At 33.2% G+C, this 16,715-nt stretch overlaps 1 long non-coding RNA gene across 1 annotated transcript; it reads left to right on the forward strand.

Moving 5' to 3' along the window:
• Positions 1 to 4,868: 4,868 nt before the first annotated feature.
• LOC147557643 (uncharacterized) lies at positions 4,869 to 6,039 on the forward strand. The gene is made up of 2 exons (XR_015235325.1): positions 4,869 to 4,987; positions 5,712 to 6,039. It is a non-coding gene; the product is annotated as an uncharacterized LOC147557643 (long non-coding RNA).
• The last annotated feature ends 10,676 nt before the right edge of the window (positions 6,040 to 16,715 follow it).

The following is a 16,715-nucleotide window of genomic DNA, read 5'->3' on the forward strand; positions in this document are numbered from 1 at the left end:
TGAGTAAAGGCATAATGAAACCCTACCTAGAAGACTAGAGATCCCACGATCTAGGTTCAAAGGGAAACTGAAGTTATATCCTGACTCGAACAAAACACTAGAAGAGAGTTTCTCTCTTTCCCATTCCTAGGATGAAATCAGTGTTGTCTGCAATGCAGAGGTTAAGCTTACAGCTTTTAATGTATCCGAAAAATTTAGAAATTTGTCTATAAGGAAGGTATAGCAGTGTACCTAAGTAGGAAACACCTATATGTGTGAGAATTGGTGTCGGTTCTATGAGAAGGTCGTATTAGGCTGACTTCTCTAATGCACACACGAAAATAGGAACGTTCATGACCGCAAAGAACACAACCGAGAACTTAAAACAAGTAAGGAATTAGCTGTCTGTTAATTATAGTTGGCTTACAATTACCAGGACTCAGTTCAAGACTAACAGTTCACTGTTGTCCTTGTAAACCTGATAGTTATCACTAGGGAAGGTTCAAAGCTTTAAAGCCACCTTCATCCGATGCAGCGACACTCCGCGTAAGAACTACTGTCGGTCAGCATTATAGCATAGTAAGGTCTGTCAGTTTGCTGTGATTTTCGAACATGTAATAATCATTCATGTGGGGGATTGTTGGAATCGGTACCTAGCTCAAAAGTAGCTGGACCGGTTTTTGATTAATTTTATGTACCTATATTCGTTAGAATCTCGAGCAAGACGTCTCGTTGGATTCGTCTCGTCGAGCTCTTGAATTTAGACTCAAATTTTGTCCAAATCCGATTCCGTATGAGTGAGTTATTACAACATTCGTTTGGTATGGGAACCATTAACTCAAAACCGGGATTTTGAATTAGTACCACATTTAAGAAAGAGGAAATGATTTATTTCCTTTTATAGAACCTTCCATATATTTATGGTATGTTCTTTAGAATAGAAAGGTGACTCACGTGGTTTGCACCACGCAAACCACGCACGCGCACGCGCGGCGTGGGCGAATGGGCGTTTTGGGCGCATTGGGCGCTTTTGAGGCGCCCGCACGCACTTTGCACTTCGCATCGTCGCGAGGAGCGATTGGAGCCTTGGATTTTACGATCATAGATATGATCTGACGGTCAGGATATTTGGCGCTCTTTAAGATAAATCCGTTAATGATCTAACGGTGGGTGTTCAATGCGCGAGATCTTAATAGATCCGTTAAGATCTGACGGTCAACATGGCACCCGAAAACCAACAGACAAATATGACTGTTGGGAAGCATCCATTCTTTTCTAAGGCACCTGTCTGAAGTGTCACCAATACTTCTATAAATACCAAACAGAATCCAGCAAACAAAACACGAAAATTTTTAGCATTCAAAGTTAAGAGCATTTAGAGTTTAAGAAGTCAATTTATCTGTCGTTCTTACTGCTTGTTCTAAGTTCGCACGCTTTCAGAGAAACGAAGTACTCTCGTCGTCATACTGAAAGGTACAGCCGTTGTATCCTGGGAGACAAACATCTTACTGGTTCTAGTACTAATACCAGGGTGTTCACTGTCTTAAGGAAAGAGACAACTCGACTCGGCTTTTCTCTCTCTAACCTTATTTTTATTAATCTTTGTTTGATTATACTAGTTTTACTTTTTAAGTTTTAGACATAAAAGTGTTATCTCTGAATTTATTTCAGAAAGACACAAGAAGGTATATCCTTGTTTTTATTAAAACAGGAAGACATAACCCTAGTTTTTCATAATACCAGAGAAACAACACTTATGTACTCTTAAGTTCATCTCATCCTATCCTATGTAATGTATTTATTATTTCTCAATACATAGATGATGTTTTATTAATGCCGACGAAAGATTAGTCTCAATATATAGCTAGAAAATTTCGGCCACCATGGTCACCTTTTTTCTTTGTCACTAGAATTTCAGTCACTGTAGTTGAAAAAGTTGACTTATTTCGATCAAAGTGGTCAAAATTTTGGACATATTTCTATTACTTTGTCCAAAATTTTTCCTTCAATTTTATTCCATCTTTTGTTCCGAGTTTTTAGACAGAGAAAGAGGTCTTCAACCATTTCATTTTTTTTTTTATCTTTTAGCAGGTTAATTCTAAATATGAAAGTATTTTCAACATAATTATTTGAAGTGAATATATAATGATTTGATAACTTTTTCGGAAAAAATGTCTACTTACTAAAAGGACCGGCCTCTTTACTAATTGAGTCCCAATACACTAGAGACAAGTCCCTATACCAAAGACCATTTTGTATTATGTCAGCGGAGTCAATATCATTTTATATCCTTATGCCGTATGTAAGCCATTTGGTGTAAAGAAAACCTTAAGAAAAGCAAATTTCAAATGTCTATTACCTCACAAGTATAATGAAATTTAGTGACAATGTCTATATGACTTAATAGACAAATAACAACACTGGAATGACTTGTAACATAATTTATTCCTTAGATAAGCAAGTGAGATATGAAAATTGTATTCATACCCAGAACTCTACAATTTATATAGTAAACTCTCCTAATTGTGCAATATTTTGATGTAACCAATATATGTTTGTAGTTTTGAATTAAGAAATATTATGTCGAATTGTTTATGGTGTAATGTATTATATAACAAAGTTATTCTCGAACATTGTCGGATCTGAAAAATAAATCTACATTTGAACAAGTCAAAATAGAAAGCGCATAGTCTGTAGTTGTTATCGTCATAGCGCTAGAAAATGTCAGTTACAATGATTTTTTTAATCAAATACTCGGTAGAAAATGAAAATACAAAAAAAAAAGAAAATCGTGGTGAAATATAGCATTTGTTTTAAGGTATTATTATAAAAATATATTTGAACAACTCAACCGTTATAAATAATAGAAAAAACCATTATAATAGCCGCAGATACCGTCATTGAAAAAATAACTCTTATCAATGTTAAAATGGTGTTATTTTTGTTATAATGATTCATGGTGTGAGAATAGTCTCACATGAGAGAATGACTATCTAACACTTAATAATATAATGTTTAGGTCCTCTCAACTCATTGCAAATTGGTTTTGAATGGATGTCCACAAACTTACACAAGGTATCAGAGCTAGGCCAACATATGATAAGCTTAAAAACCATATGTGTTCCACGTCACCTGAAAAAAAATACGTGTTAGGCTAACCACGCCACACGTGAGGGGGTGTGTGAGAATAGTCCCACATGGAAGAAGGGCTATCTAGCAACTAGTAATATATATAATGTCTAGGTCCTCTCCACTCATTGCCAATTGGTTTTGAGTTGGATGACCACAAACTTAACACATGATTATTTATTTTTTACAAAGACTCTTAAGAGTCGTTACATAAGTCTATTTTGATGTAGACAGATATGTCTTATATCCTGAGAAAAGACCTGCAACCACAGAGAAGTTAAAAGGTCTTTTCTTAGGATATAAGACATCTCTGTCTTCATTCAAATTTTATTTTTCCCCTGTTATCCTCTCAGAAATGCTATGCAGTTGATGGACGATTGCCTCTAGTATTAAACAGTCAATCAGAAATACAGTAGCATTCCGTATTTGTGATCTATAAGATCTTGACAGTGTATGAAAATAAAAGAACTAAAAATTTGAGAAGAAGACTGTGTATAAGAAATAAGAGACAAGAGATAGGGAAGTAAAATTTTTTCTTGTCTAAACCAAAGGGATGACCCCTTTTTATAGTGTTGAAAGTCCAATTAATATGTGGCATAATGTCGACATTCTACATAGACGGTCTAGATTTTGACAACAAAATCTGAGCAATCAAACAACTGAAATTAGATTTGAAACCTCTAATATAACGGTTAAAATAGAGAAGAGATGTCAAAGGAATAAGAGAGAATATGACATATTTGATTTTATATTAAAGGACAATAAAACAAATAATAATGATAAGATTAACCAAAAAATGAAACAAATGATATTTGAAATCAAGGTAATAAAATAATGGCATATTCTTTCAAAGAAGGAAAAAAAGTTGGCTTTGATTTGAAATTCAAATTTGAATTTAGATAAACTAAGATTTTTGTTTGAAATTTCCTTTCATAATTTTCAACCAAAAAATTAATTGTAACAATCCCCACATGAATGAAATAACGATAAATCAAAACCAAGAATTGTTATGCTTTAGTGAAGGTGTCTTTCGGACTTGAACCTCTACTTAGTGAGAGTCTGTTGAGACTACTGGTTGGTCAGTGAACACAATGTGTTGAACTAACCTTCCATGTTGTAGACACAAACAACAAGCTTCATGCATAACTATATTCTTTATACTTTCAGGATCTAGCAGTTGTGTTCATTTCGGCCTTGAGTATAAATCCAGAAAGTGTAATGCGGAGGTCCCAGGTTCCAGTGGCGAAGCCAGAAACTTGTATCAACGGGGGCACTTTTTAGTCAAAGTTCTTCAAAAAAATCAAACATACTTACTAAAAATTATACCTCTACTGGTTCATGCAATCCAATACATATCTATAATCGTAAAAGGTGAATCTACATCATTATAATAATTAGCCAATCACTGTTCCATTTTCATTATAAGCGCAAGTTATCTTCTATCCGCACATTTATCATTATTTTTTTGAGTCTATAGACCAAAAATAGGGTCCTAATAGGAGATTTAATCCTCTATAATCCTAAAAAGGATTTAAAAACCAAATTAATCATCATAAAAGAGATCTAGTCCATTTGTATTCATCTCGAGAGAAATATCAAATCTCTATAATATTTAATCCTTATTAATACCTATTATAACCTTTCCATATATTTTGTAACCGTTTTTGCCAAAATAATCATGTATATATCATTTCCTTAATTGTCTCCATCTTTCTCTCTCCAATCAGAATTATAATGAAAGAAATATTAACAAATCTAATATGTAACCGTAATATAGTATATCTCATTTTCAAGAACATTAACCTAGTTGTTTAACCACTATTAACATCAGAACTCTACATTCATCTCCATTAAACTTATCGAAGATCAATTCTTGAAGGTAATTATTTTTGCTAAAATCATAATAAGAACATTCATTTGTAAGATTTCGTTTTTGTTTTCATGTATTTGATATTACTGTTTTGTATTTAGATTCATTTTTAAGATCTAATAATTAATTTTTTAAACTGTATCAAATTGTTATGTATTATTTCTGAAAAAACGATTCAATTGTAGATCTTTCTCATAATATATATTTCCATCTTTGATAGATCTGAAATGGAAGTCTAAACTTCTCTCTCTCTCTCTAAAATTTTAATATCAATAATGAAATCTTTGATCTTTATATCATATTTAATGTTTTATTGAATCTAGGTATGTTCTATATCTTTCAATTTTCGTGGTATGTATCTTAAGATTTTCGTTTAATCATTACTGAAGTTTTTTTCAGATCAGATTCATCTTCACTGACGGACTCAGATTTGCGGTATATTCAGATTCATTGTTTTCTCTGGATATAAAGTACATGTACTTTACGCGTACTTTTTTCACAAAACAGTTGCCGTTTATAGTACAATAAATGTTCCAAAAATTATATGTAATTTATTGCACATTATACATATTTTTTCACATAACAGTGACCTTGTGATTCGAACTAACGTTATGTTTGTCTTCTAACACATTATGAAGTTTAACAAACAGTATGCATAATTTATTCCATTATACATGTCGTTTCTAGTAAATTGATTGTTTTGTTAACAAATGTATATGTTTTCTTTTTGCAGTTTTGTTGTTACTTATGGAATTTGCTACTGAAGTTGGTCATTTGTTTCCTGGTGGTGCAAAATCATTTGGATATGCTCTTCGACAATATAGTGTAAATGTTGTTTGTCCTGCTCAAGACTACATATGCTCTTCGACAATATAGTGTAAACGATTTTTTGGTAACAGAATGTAAACGATGTGTAATGTAAAAGAAATTATGTGTTATGTAATAGAAAGTATGTGTAATTTACTGAACAAGACCCAAATACATTTGATAAATTACGTTGTATACTTGACTAATGATGGTTTATTCGTCATAAATAATACATAATTTACGTATTTGTTTCATAATTTGTATTCGATTTGTATTTATGTATGAGTAAAAACGAAAACAAATGCTGCTTTAATGTTCCCAGAAAAATATACTATTTCCAAAACTGAAAGTTAAGTGAGAGAAAGTGATATATATGTTTTGTATATTAACCCCCAAATCACGCTAAATTGATCCTAGATTGATTCAGATAATAGGAAAGAGAAAATTTGATTTCCAAATCTGTTTAGAGGAGAGAGAAATTATGATTTGTTTCTATCTTTTTTTTTCTAATAAATCTCCATATTTTTGGCTAATAAATCTCCATATTAAATCTGTAAAGAAGAGAGAGAAAATTGATTTGGGAAAGTTTAAATTTTGTTTCTAAACAGATTATAGAAGAGAGAGAAATTTTCGTGAGAATCTAACCGTTTTTTCCTAAATTTATCCTAAAATCAAGGTACATTAAACCGATTGAAATCCCAAATGAAGTAGGTTTAGAGAGAGAAAGTGTCTTTATGAAGATTGGTATCCAATCTGTTTCGGCTGAATAAAGATCCCCCACAAATCACGCCCACGGGTTTTGGGAAAGTTTCCTAAAACCCTCGTAAATTCAAAAAACCCGGAGTTTTTTGATTTGGGATACATTTGGTATTACCCAATAAATTAGCCATACTTTATACCCTTCTTGTAAAAGGACCAAAAATCCATAATCTAAGAAGAATGGTCTATAGACCTATTATCAAATTAATTTTGGTCTATATACCCATGGACTCTTTATCATTTAATATCGTATTTAGTTTTAACAATGTTCTTACTTGAAAATAATGGTGAATCGATCTATGATCTATGAATTTGAAATACCTATCGAGCAACAAACAAATATTTTTATCTATATCGTATCAATGTAGTTGTAGCGCAAATAAGATTTGAAAAAAGAGTGACCTACAAATATAGTATTTATCTTGTACGTCTTATCTGAAATAAACAAAATAATTATTTATAAATGAACGTAAGTGGTATCAATTTCTTTTTTGATATCCTCTCGTTTTGAACTAGTAATATGAAAAAGTTACGAAGATAAATATTTATGTATTTAAATAATATGTTTGACTATAGAGCACATTAATTAAATTATTAATAAGTTTAGTATGTCATTTGAAGTTAACTTTAAGAGTTACAAAAATAAGACATATAGGTTCGAACCCACAACCCGAAGTAGCACAATTAAGGCATTCCTTCAGTTCTACCAACTCAGTTGTGGACAACCTATGAGTGTAAAAGAGTGCATCAATGTTTATATCTATTTCTGTGGAATTCTTTGTGTAAAGAGCAAACACATAGGGTTTGTGGGGGCATGTTGAAGGATATATTGCCTCGGTCTGAAGGAATGGTATCCTTCCGAAGGAGTGTCCTTCGACCAAGGTTGCAATGCGTACAATTTGGCGAATAGGATCTTAATGACCTTACTCGGAAGATCATTAGTCCGGTCCAATTAGGGGTCGTAATGCTTAGCTAGAAGCCAACTACGATCGTCGGATAACTTCGGTAATCCGCGACTAACATAGACCGGATCCTACAAGGGCTACACATCAGAGTAATGATTTGAACGGAGAGAATTGACTAGAAGGAGAATGGCAAATAAGTGGATTGGATCCATTATTGATAAGTCCATATCAATTCGGAGAAGTCCGAAGAGATACAAACATGTCCGGGCCCAAAAGGGAGGCCCAGAAAGGCTTTAGGTGGACCGACCATGTGATGGCCGACCTAGGCAAGGGGCCGGCCATAACATGGCCGGTTAGGCCCTAAGTGGGCCGGCCAAGGAAGCCCATAAAGGGCTATGTTGGCCGGCCACTTAAAGTAACCCTAAAAGGGTGATTTTGGAAGCTGCCTTGTAATTAGGTTTTAGGAATCCTAGTTTGAGTCTAATACCTCTTCTAGGGATTTCTATATATACCTAATTATACAACCTAAAGAGAGAGAGAAGAATTCAGGTAAAAATTCTAGAGATTGAATTCTCAAAGGGTCTGAGAGTTAACTGAAAGAGTTTCAGAATATACATCTCAGAGAGAGAGAGAGAGAAAAGGAGTTTTCTCAAGTATCTAGTCAAGAAGAAGGAGTTCTTCATCTCAACCTTCAAGAAGGTCCTAGCTGACTGAAAGGGGGGAGTTCAAGTCATTACTCGGTGTCTCAAGTAGAGGAGCTACACTTGGAGCTCTTATCTTCCGAATACTGGTCGGGATTTAGTTCGTGGGAAAGCGATTAAGAGGTAATCTTCTTTCCAATCTAGTTCATTGGTATGTTCATGTAGATCCTGAAAACTAGTGTTAAACATAGAGATGTTTGAGATTCCGCTACCAACACTAGACAATTAGGTGTATGAGATACCCTATGAAAACCCTTCACATGTGCCCCCATTTGCCCTTATGTAGCCCCGCCCCTTCCAGGTTCGACTCCATGGAAGTGCAAATCTAGGAATATTGAACTTGGGTATAAATAAAGTAGTTTATGTGGGCTTTAGGCCATTTCATTTCGTCAAGTTTTAGGTTATTTAATTCATTGGGCTTTAGGCCAGTAGTATTTCGGCAGTTGTTGTGTTTATCACATCGCATATCGATGTATCAATGCCTCGTAACGACTAACGTAGATCGTAGTCGATTTCTAAAAAAAAACGTGCAAAAATTTATAATGTAAAAACTCCACAAAAACTAGTACATGATTTATCTACATTTATAAACGAATTTAGAATGTACAAATGAAATAATCATCAAATAAAAATTACATTTTATATAAATAAAAAGTGTTTGTTTATAACTTTTAATATATTCAATTAAAGAAAAGATAATTCATTGGTTTATAACATAAAAAAATAATCCAAGTATCTAGCAAAGACTAAATAGTGTGATTTGAGTACTTTTTCATTTTTTTACAAGTCATTAGTTTTACATTGATGAAATTTCAATCCGACCTTACACAAATTCCTGGCTTCGCCTCTGGTTGCGGTCATCATCATGAACTTCACTGTTGTTATCTATAACCTAGAGTTCGATTTTGTCTGCATCTCCATGTCTTCACAGAGCTCTAACATATGACCGATTGCCTTAGGTGCTTCGTGTGATGCTACTCTACGTAAGGAGTGGCTTACGTTTTACAACATTTGTGAAGTTGGCGAAGTCAGGATAAGAAGTTTAGGTTTCTGAAAAAAACTTAAGAATGGAAAAATTAAAAGTTAAGGCAAACACAGACAGTACATTGATTCATAACGATGTGAGGTAGTGGAAAGTGGATACTCACAAAAGGGTCAACGGTAGCAAGAGAAAAAGAAGAATTGCACTTTATATAAGAATCTCGTAAAACAAAAATTTAAACTGATTTTTGGCATAGAAGACTTAGGAATATGAGGAAGGAAGGACTTTAAATCCTCGCTAAAAGGTAAGACTTACCAAACATGAAAGGGTGACTCTAAACACTTGCTCTCATTGTTTGTTCCGTAAGCAATATATAGTTCTTTTCATAGGAATGCATATAAAAAATATCTAAGGTTTTAGAGCTTGTTTATTCATACTATACGTGTGTGGACCTCAAAAGGTCAAAACACTTGGTGGTGCTTTGTATTTTGTTGTTTTATAGATGATATATCCGGAAAAGTCTAAGAATATGCTATAAAGAACAAAGATTGAGTGCTCCACGTTTATAAGAATTTTCACAACATGGTAGAACGGAAGATAAGTAAACCACTGAAACTCATTTTTATTGCTAAGTACTCGAGTAGTATTGCAAAACCCATGGTATTTAACATAAAGTAACAAACAGTTCTTAGGACTCCACAATAAAATGGTGTAGCACATCGTGTGAATCACAAATATGTGGAGAATGTCAGGATGTATGTTCTTAGAAGCTAAGAAGTCTAACATTTTCTGGAGTGGGGTAATGCGTACTGCATGTCATCTATTCAAGTTATCACCTTCAGCACCACTAGATGGGGATGTAGCTGAGAGAATATGGACATGCAGGGGAAAAACTCAGTTGTGGACACCTAAGGGTGTTTGGTTGTAGGGTATTTGTGCGTGTACATAAGGATTAAAAAGCAAAGTTAATGTTAAATCCAAGCAATACATCTTCTTAAGACATCCAGATGAGATATTTAACAACAAGTTATGAGATCCAGTTGATATAAGATTAATTATTTAAAGTATAGATATGGTATTTCTCGAAGATCAAACTAAGAAAGACTACACGAATTAAGAAGCATGAGCCTCACAGTGATGATCGCATTATTTAGATCGAGATGTCTCGGTCTAAGGTTATGCATGATAATAAACAAAATCATGTGGATGAAGCTCAGGAAGATGTTCCTATTGGTGATGATGTTTAGATGGAAACGAAAGTTGCTCAAGAACCACTTGTATAATTGAGAAGATCCACTAAAAAGTGTCATTTACCAAGTGTCATCGCCATGAGTATGTGATGATTACAAATGATGGAAAACTACATTGTTATGAAAAAAACTTTAGATGATGTATACAATAAAAGTGGTCAAATGCTAAAAAAGATGAGACAGATTCTCTGTAGAAGAATAATATATTTAAGTTTGCTAAAGACCTGAGAATAAAAAAATTCTTCAAGATAAGTAGTTGTACAAAATAAATACAGCAGAAAGAACTTCATAACCACGACACATGGCACGCCTAATTGTAAAAGGATTTTGGCAGAAGAAATGTATTCATTTTGATGTGATTTTCTCACCAGTGGTCAAGATGTCCCAACGGTTAATATAGGGATTAGCTACAAGAATGAACCTTTAAATTAAGCAACTAGATGTAATCAAAACCGATTTGTTTGATGGTGACTTAGAGGAAGAAGTGTACATGAAACAAAAAACATGGTTTGAAGTTAAAGGGAAAGAACCTTTGATTTATAAACTAAAGAATAATCATTTATATAGGCTGAAACAAGCACCAAAGTAGTGGTACAAAAAGGGGTGAATTGTTCATGAAATATGAAGGGTATAACAAGATGACTTTAAATAATTGTATTCATTCAAAAATTTCCTAATAAAGTTTTTGTTATACTTGTACTTAATGTTGATAATATGTTGGTTGTTGATGAGGATGTTAACAAATAACATGTTAAATAAAGAACTAAACAAACATTTTAACATAAAGAACTTGGGTCCAGCAAAATATGACAGGAGATATAATTAAATTCCAAAAGGTCCACATTAGCCTACTTATTTACATATTCATGGGAAAAATGTCATGGAGATCCAAATTACATAAGTATGTAACATTATCTATTATAGAGGCAAAATATATTGTCATTACAAAATACAGACAGGATATGAGGGAGATGAAGAGTCTGTTAGAAGAACTTGGTATGAAACAAAACAAATATGTCATTCATCTTGATAGTCCAACGTCATTCACATCAGTAAGAATTCAAGTTTTCATTTAAAAACTAAACAAATAAATGGGCGTTATTAGTGGATCCAAGATATTCTTGAAGAAGTTTTGAAGCTCAAGAACATCCATACCAACGACAATGATATATGATCAGATAACCATTACCAAGAGGCAAGCATGAACGATGTATCAATTTTGCAAGTTTGGAATGGTAGGTCTCTCTTTAAGTCAGGAAAGGAAGTTTGTTGTGACCCTCCTTGTATAAAAAAGGCTCCTAATTGAAATATGATTTCTCTCACATTCTTTTTTGGGTGAAATAAGTTTCTTATTTCAAGCCTAAAAATTGTATCATAATTTTATGACAATACCTCTTCAATTATCATTATAAATGAAATGGAAAAGAAAATACTTTTAATACTTTCATATCAGAGAGGGAGAGAATTGATAGAGAGGGAGAGAGAGAGCGAAGGAGAAACATTTCTGCAGTGACCCTTGAAAGAGAGATTAAAAGAGAAGAATATTGGTTTGGAGAAAATAAATTTATTTATCTTGAAAACAACTCGGTTTGGTGTTATACTTCTTAAACCATTGTGATTAAATCATAATGAGGAATACATGTAAATCAGGTTTTTTGTTTAGTATGTCCACCATAATTTTGTGAAGGTTTTATCCAAGTGTTTCTACACATCTTGATAAGTTGGTTTATCCTATATTTGTTTTAAGGAAAGCTTACGTATTCCATTATTATCATCACGGTGGAAGTTATTTGGACTAGGTCATGTGGTCTTTTACCTTGTATTTTGAAGACTTTTCCACGTTAAATAATTTTGGTGTTTTTTTTTTACTTCCACATCTTTTATCTTTATACAAGGTATAACCCGTGCCCTAAGGGCACGGGCAAATGCTTTTATCACAGGAGGCTCAAATGAAAATGTACTAACTAAAACCTCCATTTAATTCTTTTCCCAGATTGCGTAGAACAGGACATTAACATGTGCTTTTATGACATCATCGAAGGTTAAAATGAAAAACAATGTACCAACTAAAACCATCATTTAACTTATTTTCTTATTGCATAGTGTCTCTTACATTTGAATCATATAAATAAGAACTATTAATTTGAATCATTAGGTAGGTTAGACACCGTATATCATATGGTAATACAACTCCTCCATAACGTAGTCGGCGTGATAGTCCATTAGAAATTGAAGATAGTTAATTTTGATTCATCTCTCAATATCTTTCTCATTAAGGGTCTGTTTGATACGTGTGAAAATAGGCTGAGAAAATCGATTTTCTTACGAAATAACATTCCCATTGTAAAATAAAGTTGGAAAATGTCTGACTTTCTTTTCTCACAAAATACGTTTGGAACGGATGACATATTTACTTCAAGAACAAAAAAAAAATTAGGTCCAAGCAGTAATACACAATGTCTAGAAGTAGAAACTCACCTCTTAAATTAATATTCAGATCATAGTATGCAGCACCCATGTCCTTTAACTGACGATGAAGGACAAAACTAACTTATTAGGCCATGTTTGGCGCGCGGGAATAGCGTGGGAATGGAATGTGATTCCCGGGAATCACATTCCAGATCATTGTTTGGCTTGCGGGAATGGTGTGGACCCGGGAATGTGATTCCCTCAAAAAGGGGTAATAGCAAACCCAGGGGGGAGGTGGGTTTGTGATTCCCATTCCCCCGGAATCACATATATTAATATTTACTGACAAATTTATCCTTAACAAAATATTGAATTACCAATTTTTTTTTGTAGAATTTGGTATTAATAAGTACTATTTATGTTTATGAATAACATTTAATTTTAGATAAATTTCTATTTAGGTTTACGAACAAAATTTTATTTTAGATAAATTTTTATTAAGGATATTTATTTATTATCTTAAATTTCTAACCCTTTGACGTATCGTGTTATTATTTCATACCTACCAATTTGAAAAAATAATACGGATTTTAATATATTACAAAGTTGATGTGTATATTTTATGCTAAAAAAAGAAGTTGATGTGTATTTTATATAGTTTAAGTAAGGGTAAAAGTGAACTTTTACAAATATTTACATTCTTATTCCTATACGAACCAAACACCTAATTACGAATATGTCAGAAATCAAATTCCCATTCCTGGTCAAACCAAACATCAAACTACAGTAATCTGATTCCCAGGAATCACGTTACGGGAATGTGATTCCCAGGAATCACGTTACGGGAATGTGATTCCCAGGAATCACGTTACGGGAATGTGATTCCCAGGAATCACGTTACGGGAATGTGATTCCCAGGAATCACATTCCATTTCCGCGCGCCAAACATGACCTTAGTTTCTTCATTTTCATTGGAACCTTTCATCAAACAGGAAAGGAGCATAAAAAAAGACCAAATTTTCACTCATTCTAAACCTATGGTGAGGGCCATATGTATTTTAGTAGTTTCTTCATTAGGTTGAAACATTTATTCAAAGATGAAATGAGCATTTAAAGACTAAATTTTTACCTATTTCAAATGGTAGAAATTCAGTAAACCCATAGGAAAATGAAGAAAAACAATAGCATTTTATTCAGTAAACCCATAGAAACTCAGGTAAAATGCATTAAAGATCTATTATACATTCAATGAAATCAAGAAATCCAGTACCTATTTTACTTCATATTATGGAACATTTTGGGTCTACCACTTCATCTAACATTCAGGAAGCATATCTCAATGTTATACAAGAAGCTTTCAATAGTTATACAAAAAGCTTTCTAAAAATTAGATGTATGTTGGTAAACAACCATCAAACAGTAATCATCTTCTTGGTGTTGTTAATGGAGTAATTCACAATTGATTTATTTGTGTTGAAGAGAAGAAGAAACATGGGAACCCGTATACTAAACCCAAATCGAATTGAATTTGCAGTTAAACGGTATAGATAGGTTTATAAGCTTAATTCCTTTCACAAAAATCACAACTGAATGTTCACTTCTTCTCCCACATACATGAGCAACACTGAAATTTATCATACCAGAAGTCTCTATTTCCTCTCGACTAAAAATACCAGTTTGTCATAACCATGGAAAAAAATGAATATTGTATCTAAGACCTCTGTCACTCTTGATCAAAATTAACACATTTCTGCGTCATTTTGACTTAACACACATTTTACCCGATTTGTTAAATTTATAAACCTTACCTGATAGTACTCTGGTTGTAACTATGGCTCCATTGTTGTGCTGTTTGTTCTTCTCTATGCTTGCAGTCTGAAAAAAACAGAAATCAAACTCTTAACAGTTTATAATTCATTTTCAAAAATTGGGAAAATAAGAAAATGATGCTCTTTCTTCTACTCTATGAATTGGGAAATCAGGGAAATGATGGGATGAATCTTGATGAAACTATGGTCTTTCTTCTTCTCCATGAAAATCAGAAACAAACTCTGATCAATTTATAATTCATTTCCACGAATTTGGAAATTGTGGAAATGGTGGGATGAATTTGGATGCGTTTTATTTCTAGCAATGATTCATGAGGCGTTTGCTAGAAAGGAAGGAAGAAAGGAACTGAGAAATTAATGAAATGTGGTTACAGATTCCATCATTACTTTGAATTATCCATCATTACTTTGGATTATAAATTGATTTGTAGAAACTGATTCATCATAAATGTGGACAATTGATTGGTAGGAATGGATGTTAATGAGTAGTGTGAGTGTAAGAGAGAGGAGGGAAAGATGGAAAGAGAGATGTAAGAGAAGTGAGAAAATATGTAAATCTTGACCGTCAGATTTGAAGGTTGATATTAGTATTAATTATAACGTTCAGGAATGATCCAACGGTTGATTTGAAAGTTGATATTAATACTAATTATAACGTTTATTATAAAGGAAATGTCAAACGATTGATATTAGTGCTGATCTGTAATGGACGGCCAGACTTATCTCTTGGTTTGTCCCAGTCAGCATGTTTCAACCTGTTTTATTATATAGATATCAATACTAATTATAACGTTTATTATAACGGAAATGATCAAACGATTGATATTAGTGATGATATGGAACGGACGACTGGATTTATCTCCAATGTTTGTCCTAGTCATCACTCTTCAACCTGTTTTATTATATAGATTTGTCAAAAAGTTATTTCGGTTGTTTTTCCTTACAATTTTCTTCGCACTTACCAATTCTTGAGCAAGAAATAATCACAAAATTTAGCATATAAAAAGATATAATGTGAACAAGCACATCTTTCTCCTGATTTCTTAGTTTTATCTTTCGACGGGTTTTTCATCTTGTTTACAAATATGGGGGTTTTCTTCAAAACACCACGAGAAGTCCTCTAATCTCTTTTATTCATAGACTCCATCAAGACTGATTGGATTCCTTAAATTTCAATTCTTTGATGAAATAGATAATAATGGTAATAATAATTAGATTCAAGAAATAATTGACTAAAGATTTTGGATGAGATTGGACTTGATTCTTTCCAATATATTGTATATACTATTTCCACCTTATGTATTTTCTTTCCTCTCTTATGTATAGCTAGCTATCTATGTCAATTACATATTTATGTAAACTATTAACAATATAAATATACAAGGGAGGATAATGGTTTTCCTCACACAAAACCTATTCATATTTTTTTATGGTATCAGAGTCGTTCGCTAATGAGTTCGATCCTTGTTAGTTTTTTCTGGTTGTCTCCAACCGAGATCATTATTCTATTTCTGGTTCGTCTTTAACGAGTTCTTCTTCTTTTCTAGAGCTATTTTCTCCTGATCTCATATCGAGGATAAAATCTTCAAAAGGTTTTATTATTAAGTTTGTTTGCTAAATCGGACCGCACCTAGAACCCTTTCCTCGTCGGACCCGTGACTCATCTCGTCGTCGTCCTCATGATCGATCTTTATCACCCCGCCGAGAAGCCCATGTTGCCGATGTTGAATCTATTGAAGCCGCCGCTGATGCTCTTCAGTCTCTCGTCATCACCAATCCGGCAGATCCGTCTTGGTATGCCGATAGTGGTAACTTTTCTCACTTAACTCCATATTCTGGTTCAAATAAAGTCTACATCGGTGATGGTTCGCCTCTCACCATTCGACATAAAGGTTCCCTTTCTCTTCCCACTCCTCATGGTGTCCTTACCTTACCTGACTCACTTCATGTTCTCTCTCTTACTAAGAATTTATTCTCTATAGGCAAACTTGTTGATGATCTTCATTGTTTTGTTCTATTTTCAAAACATGGCTTTATTATTTTTCAGAAGAAAGGAAGGATTATGGGCATCGTTAGTAGGCGAGGAAATTTGTTT

Source organism: Eschscholzia californica, unplaced genomic scaffold (assembly GCF_041429995.1).
Source record: "Eschscholzia californica isolate CP2 unplaced genomic scaffold, dmEscCali1.0.p SCAF_2, whole genome shotgun sequence".
In the NCBI taxonomy this organism is placed as follows: Eukaryota; Viridiplantae; Streptophyta; class Magnoliopsida; order Ranunculales; family Papaveraceae; genus Eschscholzia; species Eschscholzia californica.